Below are 20,828 nucleotides of genomic sequence, written 5' to 3'. Positions count from 1 at the left end.
TGTGAGGCAAAAACTTTGTTGTCATCTTTGACTCCACTCACTCCTTCTCTCCTCACATCACTGACTTTTCCTAGAAGGCTCATTACCATATGTACCTTCTCAGAGGTACTCTTCCTTTTCTCACTTTCCCCAGACGCTCATTGTCTCCAGAGCCCTACTGTAACAGCCTCTTTCTCAGTCTGCCTTCCTCTACTCTCCACCCTCTGCAACTAATAAAGAAGAGGATTGCAAGACTTATCCTTGGCCTGAAGCCCAGGGACCATTTCTCTTCAGCCCTGAAATCTCTCCACTGGCTCTCAGTGGCTGCAAGGACCAAGTTTAAGACCTTCTGCATCATCCACAGGGCTTTCTGGGGCCTGGGCTTGCAATACATTCAACACTCTCTGCCTAAATACCTTCCTTCTTGAGGCCTTTGCTTCGCTGCCTCCAAAACTCTGAGGGTCAGGTGCTTCTCCAGACAGAGAGTAGGGGGCAGATCACTTTCCTCTGCAGGTGCTTCCCTCTGGAATGGCCTCCTGCCCCTCTCAAACTTGAGCCGGACCACCTGAAGTTTCAGAAGCAGCTCAAGACCTTCCTGTTCTCCTCTGGTTTCTCTCCCTCCCTCCCCTGCTAACCTACCTGTCTGCTGCGCCAACTGATTGCTTGGTTACCCCCAGAGTCTCACTGGGTACCAGGCTCCTCTTGAACAGTCTCCCCCCTCCCCCCACTGCCTGTGGAACTGTTCCATACTAGGGGCTGTAACTGTAACCTCTACAGTCCCCCGTCTCCTTGCACTTTCCCAGAGCCGCTCTGCCCTGGCATCACTCACTCAGAGGAATGCTGCCCTGATCACACTTTCCCCTTCCCTCCCCCTTGCACGTCCCCTGTTCCCTTCCCCTGACTTTTGTTTTACTGCACTTGCACAATCTGAATGACACAAGGCCTAGGAAGATCATTTGTCTTGTCCTCCGTACCCTCCCATGTCTTGTCGCGCCTAGAAGCACATGTGTACAGGTTCATTATAAATGACTTATCATTCATATCATAAGTTATGCAAATTGCTTTTAAAGTAATAGGCCTTATTCACATGACATATTATGAGTTAGACAATCGCTTTCTTCACAAATATTCCCCCTACAAATCTTCACTCATTAGATCTTCGACTGTTATCTGTGCCCTATGCTCAGTAACAACACCCCAGTGGTCGCTCCTTCTCACACCTTGCTTTGCAGCTGTGAAACTCATTACCTAGGCATCTTAGATTTATTGACCTTAAACTTAAACTTGTCTTTTTTTAAATAGTTTTCCTTTTCATGTAATCAATATTATTTATATTAGTGTACTTTACTCCTAACACCAAGATTCTTTCAGGCTAACTCCATGCTTTAAAAATAAGATAACATAACTTAACATTTGCTTTTTAGGAGCTCACATATACGGTTATCATTTGGAAGGGGCCCTCCTTGAGCATTGTCAGCCATTGCTTCAGCCAATGCTTCAGTATTTATGTTGATCTTACTCAGTGCTAAACTCCAAGTAAAAGTGAGACAATTTATTTGGGAAAATCGAAGTGGGTGACGCTAGGAGGTGTCCTCATTTTTTTCTCTCCTGACCCACAAGAAAAAGGGATTTTAGGTTGGCACATCAAGGGGTTTCAAGAAATGTTCCATCACTGCTTCAATTTCACTATATGAATCTGAGTTCTGGGACAGTAACCGAAGCCTACTGCATGTTGTTGGTCCTCCAAAGAAAGATACAAGACCTTTGCAGACTACCCGGGCCATTCTGCAGCTTCTTCAGTCCCAGGGAAAAGCCTTCACCAGCTGCATGACTATCTCAGTTGCCACCTTTTTGACCAGCATCTCTCAGGTTGCAATGCTGATGTCTTCTGATGAAGGGTTAGACTTCCTTTACAGACATCTGGCCCATACAGGGACACATTGATGCGTTGCCCATTTCTTTCTAAACACTCATCAGAAATAATATGGCTATACAATTGGTTGCTGAACTCCCTTCAGTCACTGGGTGAATTGGCCAGCATAGAAAATAATATTTCAGTGAAAACCCCTCACCCTACAGAGGAAGCTAGGAACAAACATTGAATGACCTACATTTGCAATCAGTGCAAATGTCATTGTTTGAAGACAAGATGACCACCAGAGACTAAGTGTTAATGACAATTGATTCCACATATTGGAAATAATTGGGCAGCCAAACCTCTTTGTTTGATGCCATCAGTGATGTCTTCAGGGATGTCATCTGTGATGTCATCATTGTGGTCATAGCCTGCACAACAGGCGACATGAAGTTAAAGTGCCCACTATATATTTTAGAAAACTACCAGACAGCTAGCCATAATAATTCTAAACAATACAATATATACACATATGGTCTACACTATACACAATAGTTTACCTAATTTATTTCATGGATATCTCATCTTGTCTGTTCAGTCACTAAAATCACTGAAAGACAATGCAATAAATTGAATCATAAAAATATAAAGGAGAGCAGTGCTGTTTTTTTCCCTCATAATAGTACTGTAAAAATACTGAATGTAATCCGAGTGCTCAAACAATTAAGGTTGTAAAAATTAATCATTTCGTAGAGGAACAAGATTCTCATTGGAGATAAAATAAATACTCTATTCACTTATCTAAAACATCTAAAAATAAATATTTACATACAAATTCAATTATATCTCACTTTGTACACACATCTCTATATCACAGACTTCCTGGGGATGTTAACATTCCAATAAATGGACATTTTTTTGTTTGTTTTTGTTTTATTGGTTAAACAGATTAAACCTTTAACAATTTTCCATCTTCAGTACTTCTAGTAGATGTCCATTGTTTATAAGTACGTGGAGATCCATTCCTATGCAGGTTTAAAACAAGTGAGAGCTATGGGCCCTCTAGAATTTTCCTCCCTCTTCAAGTCACTCTTCCTCTATTTCCAATTTTAGGGATCTCCACAAATTTTAGGGCGTCTAATATTCTGCCAACTTTTTCGACTGTCAGTAATCTCTCCCAATAGTCCTCCTCCGTCTCTGCAGTGAAGTTGATAGTATAACTTCCCATGGCTGCCTGGCGGTTTGATGTCAGGGCCGGGCAGACTAGCATCACGTGTCTGATGGATTCCAGATGGTCTTTGTTTTGACAAAACCTATAATAAAGGGACATTATAAGGCTGCATTGCCCATGAACAACCTGGCCCACAAAATGCACGTCTAATGACTGGGAATATCCTAACCTCAGTTCTGTCTACTTTTTCAGCATCAATGTAGCACATCGAATGTATAATTATTCATATTGCCATCCTACACCAAACTCTAAAACGGTGAATACTCTTATCTAAGACTGAGGGTAGCTATGGAAATAGAAACAAACATCTCATAATACATCCAGTTCCATTTTGTAAGCAATGAAAAAGAAAACTGTGTGCCCTATATTTAATAATAGTGGAGATTCAGTGAATTACACTTGGAAAAGGGGGGAGTGTGTAGAGGCTGTTTTAGGGAAAAGGGTTAATGAAACATAATACGCAACACTTCATGGGTACACTAAGCACTTAGGTAACTATGAACCTGGTCCTACATCAACCACTTCTAAATAGAATTGCCTGCAACTTCAATGGTTCATGCGCCTCCAAGGAAACTTCTGTACATCTTATGTACAAATAAAGTACAATAATAAGATCATAAAAATAAATAACCATATGCACAAAACCAATCTTCCATTTTAAATGATATGAAATTTACAGAGCAGTTTATGCAACCATAACCAGGAAACCAAGACATATAACCTAACTATGTCTTCAGTTTTACAAATACAAATATGCAGACATGCCAAGTTTGTACAATTATTTTGAGTGTAAATCGTTTTAATGTCTAATCTTACCATTATTTCAAATAATAGGTAGAGAATAAAAAGCTCCCTGTATGTAATTTCAAAAAATCTTGTAAAATCGAATAGCACTTACCCTCACCCCTGCTGCCTTTTCTATTCACTGCACTTGCACGCTCCAAATGTCACAAAGCCTAGTAGTACTTTTGTTTATTTCTATTTATTTGTTATTCCAATTGTTTATGTGCTCCCTTGTTTCCCTCACTTGTCCCTTATGGCGCTTTGAAACACAGTCTTGTTGTATAAGCGCCTCATAAATAACCAATAAAATAAATAAATACAAATAAAAAAATATATAATCAGTAATCTGGGATTATAGATGCAGTCTTTTGAAGCTGTCACTGTGCATAAAGAAGGACTCTGAAATTTCAATAATCAAAGAGTAGATTGATAACATAATGGACGCTTTTCCTGAATAAATACTCCCTATCCTTTCCTGACTCTTGCCTGAGAATTGAGTGGCTGTCTGAGTTCAGGACTGCCTTCTAATGATGAATAAGAAAGCGGCACCCCGTAGGAAACCTCACCCCACATTTACATGCTAACAGAGGCATATGCTCTGCAACAGAATGGATCAAGCAGCACGAGCTGCTTCAAGCGCCTGTAATTGCTGCACACCTGCTCTGCTATGAGGCTCTTGGGCATTTAGGAAAAGTGACAAATCTTCAAAAAAGTGAATTTTGAAGAGCAGACAAATTGCATACCGTTAACAAAAAGAAATATGAGCAGTATTCATCACCCTTCTAACAAGAATGGTGGCTGCTTCTTCGACGTAAAAAGAAGCGTGCAATAAAGTGCCAGGCGACGTGGTGCATCTTTATGATCACATTGAACTGTCCAAGGTATGCATTGAACTCATTTTGTGATTTCTACTATTTGTTTTAAGATCATTTGATTCAATATTAGGCATCATTTATGTAGATGTGTATGTATTTATGTATTTATTCATCTTTACCCAAACCAAGGCGGTGAGAATATTAGACAATATGACCTTTCATGGCATAATGAGGAAAGAAGGAGCCTTTTCACAGTGACTTGGGTTGGCTAGACTTATAGCATAGGACTGAAAAGTAAGGAGTTTGGCAAAAACGAGATTGTATAAGGACATATGTAGCTGGGCACCAACCTAAAGCTCCCACTAAAATGGGGATTACCGAGCCGCTGATATAATTAAACCAAGTCTTTCTGACTCACCTTGGCTCACATAATTGATGACTTGGTGGAATTGAGAGCTACCATCGGTTGGGGAGGTTAGAGTATGTTGGAAATCATTCTGGACTAGTTAGAAGGTAAAGACCTTTATACCCCAAAAAGGGCATCCCAAAGGCAAAGTATCAAAAATTAGATTAAAATGAAACAGACCTAAGAAGAAATGGCTCCTTAACCAACATATAAACTGGTGTTTAACGATACAAAATGTGCTTATGGCAAAGAGATGGCCCCTTGCTAAAGTAGATCTCAACTCTCTAAGATGGATTTATGGGAAACCCAGGAAGATCGTATGCGGAGGGGGGCAACATACTTTAATTGCATAATGGTACAATGAGTTGGGGTTTGGTCATCCGCCAGTTGAACAGGTATGTCCTGGTTCATTGTTGGGGGCAGGGAGTTACCTTTATAAGCTTAAGCAAGCATGGGTTATTTACACTTTCACTGGCTCCCTAATTAGTAAGTATGACCAAGCATTTATCGTCAACTCTCAGGAGGGAAGTGGGGTAAATGAAATTACGGGGTAAGACATTGTCATATTGAATAAAGGAGTGTCCATGAAGAAGTATCATCAACTTTATTTACAGTTAACAAGATTTAAAGTTTAACACTGTACACAAAACAATGTAGGTGCTGAACATTTCTTGGCACATGTATTATTCCCTATAAACATAGATCTCTACTGAGCAGGCATGGTTTACTTAATGTCCACCCAAACATATCCATGCAGATTCACTAAAGATAGTCTCCTATGTTTGTAAACTTCAGTTGCTCATAGACGTAAGAAAGGCATAGGAGACCACAGACACAGGATTTGAGGTAGTGATGAAGTCACAGGTGAATATTCATCAAAACTGGTTTGCCGTGTAATTTCTTTCTGGTAGGGAGGAGCCCAAGGTCAGCTGACGCATACAGTGTTATGCAGTACGAACAGTGATGATAAGACGTGAATACACTCAGTGGATTGTTGGAGGCAGTGGAATGAAGTACCACATATGCTTTATGTGGCGGGGGATTTGAGGGTGCCTGTCCTGTTGTACTCCCTTACTATATCTCGGGTTAAAATGTATAATTGCAAATAGCAAGTCCCATCCGTCATTCCCACAGGACACAAGACCTGACATTTTGACCACAGCTCAGATTTTTAGAACTGCCAGTAAAAGCTGATAAACATATATATATATATATATATGTATATATATATATATATATATATATATATATATATATATATATATATATATATATATATATATATATATATATATATATATATATATTACATGGCCACGCTAGTGGCCATGTAGTTATGGTTAAGTTGCTGTTTCCATAGGAAGAGCACTTTTTGGGTGGCTTATAACTTCGCTCTCCCTGGACGGATCCTCACCAAACTTTGCAAAAAAAGTATTTGGGTCACTCTGAATTTGCAAAGTTTGGTGAGGATTCGTCCAGGGGGGGCAAAGTTATAGGGGGGGGTCCCAAAACGTATTTTTTTCCCATAGACTGAATGGGAAAAACATTTTGCTCGCGCCTACAGCCCAAACCGCTAGACGGATTTCCACCAAATTTGAACCAGGAGCAGCGGCTTGGTCCCGAAAGCGTGCTTTTGCAAATTTGGGGAAAATCCGTCCAGTAGTTTTTTTTTAAATGACCAAAAAGTAGGTAAAAAAAAATTAGTGATATCTGTGTTCGGTTCGCGGACACACTTCCCTGTTCGCTCCGCGGACAGTGTCCTGATTGGCCAATCGTCTTGCATGATGTTCGCGGACATGCAACGTGTTCGCTGATTGGACGGCGTGGAGCGTGAAGCCCGTCAGATTTTTCAGTAGCGCCCGTCATCTTGGATTCGCGGACGCCATTTGGCCATGCACCCAAGACTGTATGCCCTAGCAACAACCACCGCAGCATATCACATTCATATTTGCTTATAACTTTGGGTGAAAAACAAATGTATGGTTCTCTGTCAAGTTGAATGTGTCCTAAGAACACTCGCGGTGTCCTGAAATGTTCGCAAATAAACAAGATGGTGGTGTTCTGAAGACGCTTCTAAGAACACTCGCGGTGTCCGGGGAGTGTTCGTAGGGGGTGTCCTGAGGACGCTGTCCGTATTGTTCTCTGTCAAGTTGAATGTGTCCTAAGAACACTCGCGGTGTCCTGAAATGTTCGCAAATAAACAAGATGGTGGTGTTCTGAAGAAGCTTCTAAGAACACTCCCGGTGTCCTGGAATGTTTGTAGGGGGTGTCCTGAGGACGCTGTCCGTATTGTTCTCTGTCAAGTTGAATGTGTCCTAAGAACACTTGCGGTGTCCTGAAATGTTCGCAAATAAACAAGATGGTGGTGTTCTGAAGACGCTTCTAAGAACACTTGCAGTGTCCGGGGAGTGTTCGTAGGGGGTGTCCTGAGGACGCTGTCCGTATTGTTCTCTGTCAAGTTGAATGTGTTCTAAGAACACCCACGGTGTCTTGAAATGTTCGCAAATAAACAAAATAGGGGTGTTCTGAAGACGTTTTTGAGAACACTCCTGGTGTCCTGGAATGTTCGTAGGGGGTGTCCTTAGTACGCTGTCCGTATTGTTCGTTGTTAAATTGAAAGTGTTCTAAGAACTATCGCGTTGCTCTGAAATGTTCGTAGGGGGTGTCCTGAAAACGGTGTCCGTATTGTTCGCTGGCAAGTTCAAAGTGTTCTAAGAACACTCACATTGTTCGCGGACATTAAAAGTTTCCCATAGATCATAGTTGAAATGTTTGACTCTATGGATGTGATATGCTGCGGTGGTTGTTGCCAGGGCATACAGTCTTGGGTGCATGGCCATTTGGCCATGCACCCAAGACTGTATGCCCTGGCAACAACCACCGCAGCATATCACATTCATATTTGCTTATAACTTTGGGTGAAAAACAAATGTATAAGGAACAAAGGTATTAGATACTATGGATGTGATATGCTGCTATGGTTGTCCTTATTATTGTATACTTACTGTTTGGTCTAGTAATGGGAGTCCATGTTTTTCTTCTTCATTTCTGTGATAAAAGAAAATAGCATGTTAGTATTAGTATTTTGTAATGACTTATTACATTGTATAAGCAATATACTTTTTTTTTTTCGACCCTCATATTTAGTAGAGTACAAATCAGAGTACTGTGCAATTTGCTCAGTTTCTGTATTTGTTGCTAAAATCATTGGGTCTGTGGGAGAAAAAAAAATCCATGTTGGATTAAAAAAAAAAACTTTTTCTGTTATGCTACAGTTTATTTGTTTGTTTGTTTTCAGTGTTCACTTGTTGTTTCTGGCTAATGCTTTATACTTTGCTTTGTTGTATTTTTTTGGGAGCAGTAACAGATTCTTCATTTGTTTTGATATTATAAAATTTTGGAGCAGTTAGATACCAATTGGCGTATTCTAACTGTCTATTTTTTTAATATATTTTAGTGGTTTTGATTTATCTATTTGGATATTGTTACATTTTGGGACAGTTAGATACCAATTGGCGTATTCTAACTGTGTATTTTTTGGTCTAATTTAGTGGTATTCATTTATCTGATTAGTTGTTGTAGAATCTTTGAGCAGTTAGATAGCTTTTGGAGTATTCTAACAGTTTATATTTTTTTAACACAAATTTACTTAAAGGTTTAAATACAGTTTATTTATCAAATTTTGGTTTTAAGAACATCAAATAAGCGTTTGTAAGATTTGCTGGTAATCTCTGCTTTAGAGTAATGGTACTATCATTACATTCAAACCATCCACATTTCTTTTTTATATATGCCGTGTAGTGCCCTGAATTGGTTGTGGCTCCTGTTTGGTAGATTATACCTATTGTTGTGAAGGTTTTCTTACCAAGTGATATTTGACTATGTGTGAATCCAGTCAGCTTGCAGTTGTTTTTGGTACCATCTGCATTGTAACGTAGAAGCATTAGTATTACGTATTTACTATGTGTTTGTATTACTAACGTGGAGCGATTATCTGAATTGCAGGTAGAGCATAATCTACCATGGTTTGCATTTTGTACAAGTTGCTGAAATGGAATGGATTCACAATTTGGTATTGATATATATATGAAGCGTTCATTGGGAATTTCTTCTTGTGTCACATTGTTGCACAGAGTGCATGTATGTTTCCACATGTATGAAATCTGGAAGATTTCCTTTATAGGTATGTTTTTGTTTTCCAGTACTTGTAGTAAGTACATTAACAATTCTTGTGGATCTTCCTGTGAGTTTATAGTGAATTTCACCATTCCAGCACAGTAGTCCAATTCTTGTCTTATTCCATAAACACTATATGTGTTGTCAGGATTGTTTTTTGCGTTTCTATGAAGTACTAACATTTGCATACACAATGGGTCTCTAAAGTGTAAGTAAATGTTGTCAACAATTGGTGGTAATTGAAATAGAATATTCATTGCTACATTTGCATAGCAACTTACACCAACTATATTTGAGAATTTAAATGGTCCAGGTAGTTCTGTAACTGCTTTCTTTGGAGTTTGTCTTCCTTCTTTAAAGAAGTACATGGTTTACTTTCTCTAATTGATTCTTTTTTGTTTGTGGTACTTGATGAAGTATTAGTTTCTTTTACTCTCTTTGGAGGATTTGCAGTGACGTCCTGTTGCATTTCTGTTTGATTTAGTTTTCTTTTACAACGTTTTAGTTTTTGTGGAACAGAATATGTGTTTAGATGGGGAGTGTATAGTGAGCGAAGTCTATTATATTCTAAAATGCAAGGAATATGAGCGTTTACTTTACTTGCATCAAAGTTGATTAGAAATAGACCGTCAAGTGTACGTAAGCGTGATAGTGCTACGTAGCTCATGCCTTCTTTAAAGACTGTGTTACCAATATCTATCATTGCTTTGTCTAGGGTAAGACCTTGTGATTTATGAATCGTGACTGCGTATGCAAGAGTTAGAGAAAATTGTTCTCTGCGTACATACATATCTTTCAAGAAAAGGAATCTAGCTGTTGAGCGTCCTATCCGTTTTACTTCTGAAAGTTTGTCAAAGAGTATATTGACAAACTGAATTTTGTTGTCACGTGGGTATGTTTGAAAGCCAACAACTGTACCCAGTGCTCCATTAACTAGTCCTTGGTCCACGTCAAGGTTACGTTTAAGCATTACTCTGCAATTTAAGGATAATTTTAACATCTTTTCTAAGCCTGCTGTGTTTGAGATTGATTTTTCTAAATTATTTAGTCTTGTTGTGGCTTGGTCACACATGGGTAGTGTCATACCATGTACGTCTAGTTTGTCTGTGGCGCTAATTTCCATTATTGGTTGCATTTCTTTACTTAACATTATTTCATTGAATTTGAGACAGCTTGCAAGAGTTGGCATTAAGGCCATACAATTGACATTTTTGTGGGCTAATTGTTCCATAACATCTGTAGCACATGCATTATCGCCATAAAGTGCATTAATGTGCCGGGTTTTCAATGTTGCTTCTGCTTCTTTAGAAAGTATACCAACTCTCAAACTTTTTAAAATGTTGGCATAAGTTAGAGCTGCAGATTGGCGCATGTTTTCTGTTAATTCTCTGTATTGGAAATGTTGCCAAAGGTTGACATTTCCAATGCTGCCAACAGTTTTACGGCAGAGTTTGTGCCCTAATGTTTTAAAAATAGGTTCACCTTTTACTGGTGTTAATTGAAGCAGATCTCCAAAAACAATAATGTGTTTTCCTGCAAAGAGCTCTTCATAGTCTGTTTTGAGTACTTCTTGTAATCTGAGATGAATCAAAGCTAACATCAGGTTGGAGACCATGCTCACTTCATCTATTAGTAGTATTTTCATTTGTTTCAATACTCTGCGTAATTCCATTGCAGCTTCTGCAGAAAGTTTGTAATAGTCTAATTTGTTCTGGTGTTCTACTGGTAATAGTAGTAATCGGTGTAATGTAACACCACCTATGTTGTAGGCAGCTAAACCTGTGCGGGCAGTGACAACAGCTGACAGTTTGTTGAAGGAACTTACTAATGATTTTGATTAGGAATGTTTTGCCAGAACCAGCTTCACCACTGACGTACAGTAGTATAGGTTTATAATTATGGCAGGAACATTCTTTAGTTTTACACCATGTGCAATTTGTTTTGTTACTTCTTGAAAAATGCTACTTTGCTCATTGTTTAGTTTTGATTGTAGTATAGTTAAGTCTTCCTTATCTTCCTACTGACACATGGTGTTTTCTACTTCTATCATAGCTAATTCTGCCTCATTTGTTATTAGTGGTTCTCCCAGTGGTTCTTGGCTTCGTGTTACAGAAGGTTGACTACTGTCAGGAGTATCCTTATCTAGTTGGGCTTGGAGTTCTTCTTCATGTTGCTGTTTATTGTGCAACATTGTTTTGTACTGTGTAAAGTTTACATCAGTTATAGTGCTTTCATTTGCTTTGAAAGCATCCTCATATGAGTCATAGTTATCTAGTAATTGTTCTTCTTTTCTCCATGGTTTGAAGAGTTGTAGCAGGGACATGTAATATACTTCTTTATGTTGAGGAGTCTTCAATGACAATTTGATATGATTAATTAAATTTGGTTTAGTGAGTTTAACTAAGCTGCCTTCACAGTCTGTCACTCTATATTTACCTTTTTTTTCATCAGGTTTCATATTATTTTTGTATGTGTAGTTTTGTGCTATTTGGTATAGACACATGTTTTCAAAGTATTACTTCTGTTTGGGTAGTATGTGTCCAATAAATTGTTTTTTAAAATGTCTTGGCTGTTGGGATCATGTTTGGCTATTGTTTCTATATCTTCATATGATTTTAGAACTCTTTTTCTAGATTTAGCTGGACCAAGACTTAGCCATACTATATTTTCAGATTTACCATACAATGAAGTACCAGTTAAACGATCAGCTGCTTCATAAGATCCACATTCTCTATGGGTGAGCATTTTTATGCCCAACCTGTATAATTTCTGAGATACTGTTTTATCTGATGACAGGTCATTCCAGAGGTCTTGGAGCTCTGTCTTTTCTGCTTTAGTTAAGTATGCTGTGACATATCGTGCAACTGCAGTAGAATTGTCTGCAATGTACTGCACATCTATGTTTGCATTCCATAAGTGGGCAATGATTGCATTATAATCATTGATATATTTTTCTTCTTCTTTTCTTTTTATATGATATGTATTTTTAGGTGACTTACCTTTAACACTATGTCTAACTGAAGACATGAGGTTGTTTACTTGACCTGTATTTGTAACTGGTCTAGGGAAACCAAATCGGGATTTGGTGTAGTATTTGCCTTTGTTTTTGTATTTGCGATGACAATATTTTCCACATTTGTGTCTTTCAAATTGTAAAATTTGTGCATGAAGATCACTATTTGTGGCTTCTGATGGAATTTCACAAGTGACATATTTTTCAATAAACTGTAAAACAGTGGCATCACTGTCTTGACCAAATTTAGGAGCATCTTTAATCCATAAAAGCATGTGGATATGTGGTGCTCCTCTGGCTTGGTATTCTTTTCTCCAAAAGAAGTGTTGCACTTCTCCAAGGGGAGGAACAGTTTTATTACAAATAAAATGTAGCATAGCAATGAAGCGATGGTGAAAATATCTTGAAACATTAACAGGATCCAAAGAACAAAGTTCTCCAGGTGTTAGAATATCTATGTTTGTTTTGTTTTTATTTGATATTCGTAGGAAATCATGTAAATCTTCCCATGCATATTCTGCACAACTTAATGTAGCAAACCAAGTGGGTGGGCCAAGGTTTCTGATCATACAACGTACATCTACATGACGTCGAAACCAGTACTCTTTAGTACCACGCATATTTGCTAATAGATTTGTAATATTTGATTGTAAAACCTCATCCTTTTGTTGCACTTTCTCTAATAATTGTGTAGCTGTCATATTCTGAAAGTGTGATCCTGATTTTAATATGTGTGCAACTCCGTAACATAAAGTTGCTAGTTCACTTTCAAAGAGTAGGTGGAATATGTGGAACCTGCTACGTTCTTCGCAAGGTACAACCCTGCGAATAGCCCCAGAGTGAACTGACCTCAGGTGTCGCTTCATAGTATTATGGATTAACTGAAAATGTACATTTGTGATGTCATCTTTGATGTCCTGGGTGTTAGTCTTAACAGTGCACGGTGGTGGCGCGAGTTATAGTTGCTTAGCTTACCATAACTGGCGAATTTCAAGGGTTTTTCGGTTTTACTTGGAACCATAACGTCCCTTTAACAAAGTTTTTTCACTGAATTTCATAGGTTTTTAGTAGCGCAACTTAACCATAACGTCCCTTCAACAAAGTTTTTTTCACTGAATTTCATAGGTTTTTAGTAGCGCAACTTAACCATAATGTCCCTTTAACAAAGTTTTTTCACTGATATATATATATATATATAAATATATATCTATTACATGGACGTGGTAGCGTCCATCTAGTTATGGTTAAGTTGGTGTTTCCATAGGAAGAGCATTTTGTGGGTGGCTTATAACTTCGCTCCCTCTGGACGAATCCTCACCAAACTTTGCAAACAAAGTATATGGCCCACTCCGATTTTTTTTGCAAAGTTTGAAGAGTTGTGGTCCATGGGGGGCAAAGTTATAGGGGGAGGTCCCAAAACTTTAGTTTTTTCCCATAGACATAATGGGAAAAAACTTTGTGCACGCCTACAGCCCAAACCGCTGGACCGATTTACACCAAATTTGCGGCATGAGCGGGGGCTTGGTCCCGAAAGCGTGCTTTTGCAAATTTGGTGTAAATCCGTCCAGTTTTTTTTTTAAAATGACCAAAATGTAAGGCAAAAAATTAGTGATATCTCCGTTCGCTCCGTGGACAGACTTCGCGGTTCGCTCTGCGGACAGTGCCCTGATTGGCCGAGCGGCTTGCGTGATGTCCGCGGACATGCAACGTGTTCGCTGATTGGACGGCGTGGTGCGTGAAGCACGTCAGATTTTCTGTGGCGCCCGCCATCTTGCATTCGCCAACGACCGCGGACAGTGTGGTGAAACTTGGATTAAAAATTGTATTTAGTGGAGTGTGTTGGTGTGTAAGAGTGTTTGGGGAGGGTGGGGGAGTATGAGATAGGTTCAATGTTCTGTTTTTTTTATATGCTAGACACTTTTGTTGTGTTCGATTTGTCTGCGGACAACACGGCTGTTCTGAAATGTTCTATATAAACTAAATGGAGGGGTGTTCTGAGGACGGAGTATGTGTCCGTTTTGTTCGCAAGCAAGCTAAAATTGAGGTGTCCTGAGGACGCTGTCCGTATTGTACTCTGGCAAGTTGAATGTGTTCTAAGAACACTTGCGGTGTCCTGAAATGCTCTGATTACTTACCGGTAATCTTCATTACTCCTAGTCCTACTCTTCCTCGTCACAGTACTGACGACCCTCCTCACCCTCCCTACGGGGAAGGTCCCATGCTCCGGCTTGGTAATATGAAACTGAGTGATGTGGATGTGGGGGAGGAGTTATAGGAATTTAAAAAAATAGAAGAAGGTCCTGTGTCGGAGGCAGGGGCCTCATGAAGTAAGTACTGGGACGAGGAAGAGTGGACATGGAGGTAACGTTTGCAATTAAACAAAATGGGGGTGTTCTGAGAACGCTGTTCGCATTGTTCGTTGTCAGGTTGAAAGTGTTCTAAGAACCCTCCTTATGTCTGTTGACATTACAATTTCCTATGGGCCTTACCTGACTTTTTTTCCACTAAACAAACGATAAATCAGGGTGCTGTGCGCCGACATTATGTGATAATCCTATCACTTGCCCCATCGATCTGGCTGACCTGCTTTTGCGACACTAAATCATATCTCCCGCCCCTAAGACTGACATTATCAAAGCATTCATATTCCCCGTCTCTCTCTGTGACGTTACAGGGTGCGTAGCCAAACGCGCCCAGTCGTTTCCAGTCCTACGCGACTTTATACAGAACCCGGAAAACAACACAGATCATCTCACAACACAGAGCGCAACAATTCGGAATATGAAACTGTGATTTAAAAGCAAACAGCAAGATTGTACATTTCGTAAAGTACTTTTATTTGACATCAAATGTTTAGAGAATATTCAGCGATTTGCATTTGTCTTTGCTGTCGATCCGCAAAAGTTCATCTTGAGTCACGCGCTGTTCCTTTGCCGTACACAGGGTGTTGGTTTATGATAAAAGAAGCACTATGGTCGCACTGATAGTCGGAAGGCTGTTCCAACAACGAGGCAGTAGACCACCATAATGGTTGGTATGTTGCTTCTAGCCGCTAGTACCGCGTAAGGCCCAGTCGTCTCCAGTCCTACGCGACTTTACACAGAACCCAGAAAACAACACAGATCATCTCACAACACAGCGTGCCACAATTCGGAATATGAAACTGTGATTTAAAAGCAAACAGCAAGATTGACATTTTGTAAAGTACTTTTATTTGACATCAAATGTTTAGAGAACATTCAGCGATTTGCATTTGTCTTTGCTGTCGATCTGCAAAAGTTCATCTTGAGTCACGCGCTGTTCCTTTGCGGTACAGGGTTTATGATAAAAGAAGCACTATGGTCGCACTGATAATCGGAAGGCTGTTCCAACAACGAGGCATTAGACCACCATAATGGTTGGTATGTTGCTTCTAGCCGCTAGTACCACGTAAGGGCATATTGGTCCTTGGCGATTGTCCCATAAAATGGTGAGGGTCATGAAGTTGTTTAGAAGTAGCTGCACCTGGCAGTTAAAAAATCCGTCGGCCGGGGTCTGAAAATCGTGGCATTGACAGTAGGGAAGGACGTACCTGTTTTAAAAAACATAAATTAGTCTCACCAGCCGATCTTCATTAAAAATATTCATTTTATTTATTAGGGCGTGAAACTATTTGCTAGTGAGGATAGTGCAACGGAGTATGTTAACTTATTCCCATTAACCCACCCTCTGTCCTCTGCCTTTTTCAGAGCCCTCTAAGCGACAGGGGACCAATTAGGTGGTGATAGTGCGTGGTAGAAAACACTATGCCACATTGAGCGAACAAGTACAACTTAAATGGGCTTTAACGCCACGCTATTGTTATTATATTCTGGTATAAAAAAATCTAAATGGTTACTTACATTATATTGGCATTTTCCATTGTCTAAGCGTAGTGCAGTCCCAAAATACGACTCCGTCTGTGCCAACAATCTTTCTCATAGTGATATAATATATAAAAGTGGTTTCGTTTCAGAAATGTCATCCTTATCGTGTCTTACGTTTTTGCAACACTCCTTCAAAAGAAGTCTTTTAGCACGATCCCTGTCTGTCAAGTTCAAAAAACAATAGAACCTTATAGTGCGAGTCGTGGGCCTCTCCCGCACGCGAGCAAAAAATGGAAGCAGCTGACCTTCACTGTAAACGACCATAAATTCTTAGTTTGCAACATTCTGTGTACAGCCATCTCTGAGAAACTGCTTTTTGCACTCCATCTTTGTATATTGTTTGCGTGCTAATAAAAAAACTTTGTTAACGGGACGTTATGGTTAAGTTACGCTGCTAAAAACCTATGAAATTCAGTGAAAAAAACTTTGTTAAAGGGACATTATGGTTCCAAGTAAAACCGAAAAACCCCTGAAATTTGCCAGTTATGGTAAGCTAAGCAACCATAACTCACGCCACCACCGTGCACTGCTAAGACTAACACCCACGACATCAAAGATGACATCACAAATGTCATTGATGACATCACTGATGACATCACATGTGTATATACCCTTCATGAAATATGTGTACAAGGGATTCTTACTATAATATTGCGAAAAAAGTGTCAAGGATCATTGCAATAAATATCATACCCTAATTAGTGCTTTGAACGATGGATTGATATAAATAGCATTCTATTATGGGGTTCTATCTAGTATACTAGGCTACTAATGCATAAACATAGCATTGTGTGCAGCGTACAAGATGAAGGTATAATATTCGTAATGTTAATATGTTGAATAATGAAATGATAATTGTTTTCTTAATAGATTTTTGTGTACTGTGAAATATGTAATAAATAGATAATAAAATATCATATATTACATAATTGAATTACTATAGAGAAAACACAAAGAGACAAGAACTCATACCAATATACATATACATAGGGTAAATAGCAGCTTTGAAACAGAGAAATCATCATTTATTTGCATGAAAATAATGCTGTCTTTAAAGCTTGTGTCTTCCCCTATGTATATGTTTCATATGATGTGACTGGACATTATGAGAATTATTATAAGAACCTGCTTGTAGGATACGTCTACAAATAAAATACAATTTTTAGTTTCTGACTGTTACTGAAGAAAACCATGTGGCCTAGATATGTCAGCAAAAGAAAAAAGAGTGAGCCAGAAGAACATAAAGAAAATGAGGGTGTTCTGAGGACGTTGTCCGTATTGTTCGCTGGCAAGTTGCATGTGTTATAAGAACACTCGCAGTGTCCTGAAATGTTAGAAAATAAACACATTGGGGGTGTTCTGAGGACGTTCTCCGTATTGTGTGACTGCTTAGCTGTATGCAATGAGGGAATGGCACAGAGAGTGAAGTGGAAATGGTAGAAGGGCTGTCCAAGATTTATGCGGTCCACGGACACCGCAGCTGTCCCTGGACAAGGCATGCTACATCCGTGGTTTTCCAGCAAGTCCAGCATGGAAAGAAGACTGTAGGGATCAGCCAATCAGATGTTGAGGTTATGGATTTGTGTTGAAAGAGACTGTGTGTAGTGAAGATGGCAGAAGTGGAGAAAGTTAGGGTGCTGGTGCTTGGAGATATGTTTGTGCATGGTTTACAACAGTATTCTCAATGCAGGCATGTTGCAAAGAATTTTGATGTTAAAGGAGTGCAGGTGGTGTGGAGCACTGTGCCTGATTGCAATGTACAGGGAATTGTACAAGTTTGTGAAGATATGGGCAGGATGAAGAGTCCCCATGTGGTAGTTTTGCACTATGGTGCTTTCCATTTGGGCTATGTCAGTGCCCCTACTTTGTTGGCAGATTTGGAACACTTGGTTCAAGCAGTAATGAATATCCTTCCAAAGTAATTTTTTCTGGATTACTACCTGGGGCAATATGGGACGATAGTTCAGTTTTTTGTCCTCAGCAAAACAATGCTAGGTGTGTAATCAACCGAGGCATGTGTGCCTTCATGCTTAGAGCTGGTATGTTCTTCTGTAATAATGAGAATATTGATTCCAGTAATGCTGTTTATTTTAAAGATGATGGCATTTCCTTATCTTTTATGGGAAATGCCATGCTGTTTTGGAATGTCAGGGTTGCTTTGGAGAAGGTTATGTGAAGATTTTAGGAGTAAAGTAAGGTAAGAAAAAAAAAATACAAAATAACAGGTGTCTGTCAAGCATCTGCAAAAAAAACAAAAAAACGGCTCTTTTCAGAGCCAACCTCAAAGGGGAAATGGGGCACACTATTTAAATTTACATTCACCACGCTCAGATTTTCGATATGTCCGCGGACATGGTGTTAGTCCGCGGACATCAAAATCACTAGCTATGGGTTCAGTATGTTCTATGTTACATGTATTTAAAGTCAGGGATATTATGGTTAAGTTGTGCTACTAAAAACCTATGAAATTCAGTAAAAAAACTTTGTTAAAGGGACGTTATGGTTAAGTTTCGCTACTAAAAACCTATGAAATTCAGTAAAAAAACTTTGTTAAAGGGACGTTATGGTTAAGTTTCGCTACTAAAAAACTATGAAATTCAGTGAAAAAACTTTGTTAAAGGGACATTATGGTTCAAAGTAAAATCGAAAAACCCCTGAAATTCGGCAGTTATGGTAAGATAAGCAACCATAACTCGCACCACCGTGCACTGCTAACACTAACACCCAGGACATCAAAGATGACATCACAAATGTCATTGAGTCATTTTAAGACTTAGACACTCCTGGTGTGTCTAAGTCTTAAAAGAAGTACAACCTAGTGGGCAAAATATCCAGATTGCTAATGCTAGGTGTGCATTAATCGACAAGTCTCAGCTTTAAAGCTCACTTCATTCTACATTCTGTTCATTGTAGTCTTGCATATGTAACATGTACAGGAATGTACAAAGTCATGCACTATCATTAACAGGACTTAAAGAACATGGGTTGAGAGGCCTGTTTCAGCATAGTGTTACAAAGGATGAGTGGACTTCAAGAAGTTACTTGAGAAAATGGGGCAGTGGCTTGACTGTATTGCTAGCGTACCTATTGCTAAACATGTTTGTATGTTTGTACGTATTTATGTATGAATGTAGGTATGCATAGGGTTTACGTAGCCCGAACCTAGCTACCCAACAAGTGATTTCTTTTCTGTTTTCTCTTTGCCTCTTCATTTCTTGACTTTCACTTATTCTGTTTCGAAAAATGAAAATGTTCTTCATGTGACCGCATTGGTCAATATGCATAGTGTTACTGTAGATTTTTTAGTTTAGGCCAGTTGGCCGATGTAATTCTTGGTCACAATAAAAATATATTCAAAACAAAACAAAAAAAATGTTGGGAGAATACCGAGAGAGACTACTGTAGAGTGTTATGGATGGGACGCCAAATAATAGGGTTTATCCCAAATAGCCATGTTCACATACAAATAGATTCCGACAATTATTTGTGCCATCTGGATGTATACTTTCAAATTCCGGCAGTGGCCTTTCTGCCTTTCATCCTTATACAGTCAATAAAATGAGTAGTGTTGGGTGTCCTGACCCACGTTTAAGCTATCCTGCTACAACATTTGGTGCTGTGGGCTTAGGAAATTCAAGATGGCGGAAAACCCACATGTGCGCCGAAATCCAGGAAAGCTGCGCAGTTTGTGCGCCCACCAAAATGGTTGCCTCACTTGCCACCCACCAGTGCGAGAATGAAAGGCCGGGTTGCCATGAGGGAAATGGGTTGCCAAAGGAAAAACAGTAGCGCCGGTTAGCTTCAAAGCGCTTTAAAACCACCATTGGACTACCCGCACAGTAGTCTGAAACCATTGGGAATGGCAATGCTGATTGCCAAATGCAACCTAGAAGTGTGGGGAATTCATTTCTTAAATCCCAAAAATGAGTGCAGTACCAGTACTCACCACTATCCAAAAGCCGGCGTTTTAAAACCACTCTGTGTGTTTTTCTGAAGGCAAGCAAAATGCCTATTTCAAACCTTGCAACATGTGCAAAATATTCACTGAACACCAGCAGACATTTGGCAGAATGGAGTTTTGTGTGCCTACAAAATCTGGGAAATGAAGAGCCCAAAAACAATGCTTATAACAAAAATGCTATGGAGTCAGCAGCTTAAGCCTAACTGCAACTGGATTTAAAACCACCAAAATCGAAAATGTTAAATTAAATGAGTGACCTATGTTTGGTGTCACATGCCTTTGTAACTGTTGAAATGTCATAGTTTTGCACTTAGAATCAGCATTCTAGCTGCATGTGTAAAATTACAAGTTATTTTAAAAGCAACAAAAAGTTAGCTGAAGGTCTGGCTTAAGGAACTTGATTTTGCCTAGCAACGGATCCCATCAGCAGTGAAACTTGAGTCACCACTGTGTTCCCAGGCCAACCTTCCTTTTGCTGCCCAGGCTAAGGATATGCCATCTATCTGATAATTGAATTATCTGTGCTCTGCAAGAGAGTGAACAAAGCCCTCTTCACTCAGGCAAAGGTTTTTATTACCGCAGTCGTAAATTGTAGCTTCCTCTTGGCAGGAGCTGGGAGGAGCACTGCCTGTGAGAAGCAAGCTGGCTTGGCAGAAACTGGAAAGACTGGTTTCTGTACCATGTGACCTGAAAAGACACACCCC

At 39.4% G+C, this 20,828-nt stretch overlaps 1 protein-coding gene across 5 annotated transcripts in view; it reads left to right on the top strand.

The window, feature by feature from the left end:
* HCN1 (hyperpolarization activated cyclic nucleotide gated potassium channel 1) overlaps positions 1-20,828 on the top strand; it is a 1,346,554-nt gene that overhangs the window by 232,035 nt on the left and 1,093,691 nt on the right. The gene's annotated exons all lie outside the window — the stretch shown is intronic.

This window comes from Ambystoma mexicanum, chromosome 6p (assembly GCF_040938575.1).
Source record: "Ambystoma mexicanum isolate Mex_15411 chromosome 6p, UKY_AmexF1_1, whole genome shotgun sequence".
NCBI classification, from domain to species: domain Eukaryota; kingdom Metazoa; phylum Chordata; class Amphibia; order Caudata; family Ambystomatidae; genus Ambystoma; species Ambystoma mexicanum.
Note: the sequence above shows the minus strand (reverse complement) of the source record. Positions and strands in the feature narration are given on the sequence as shown.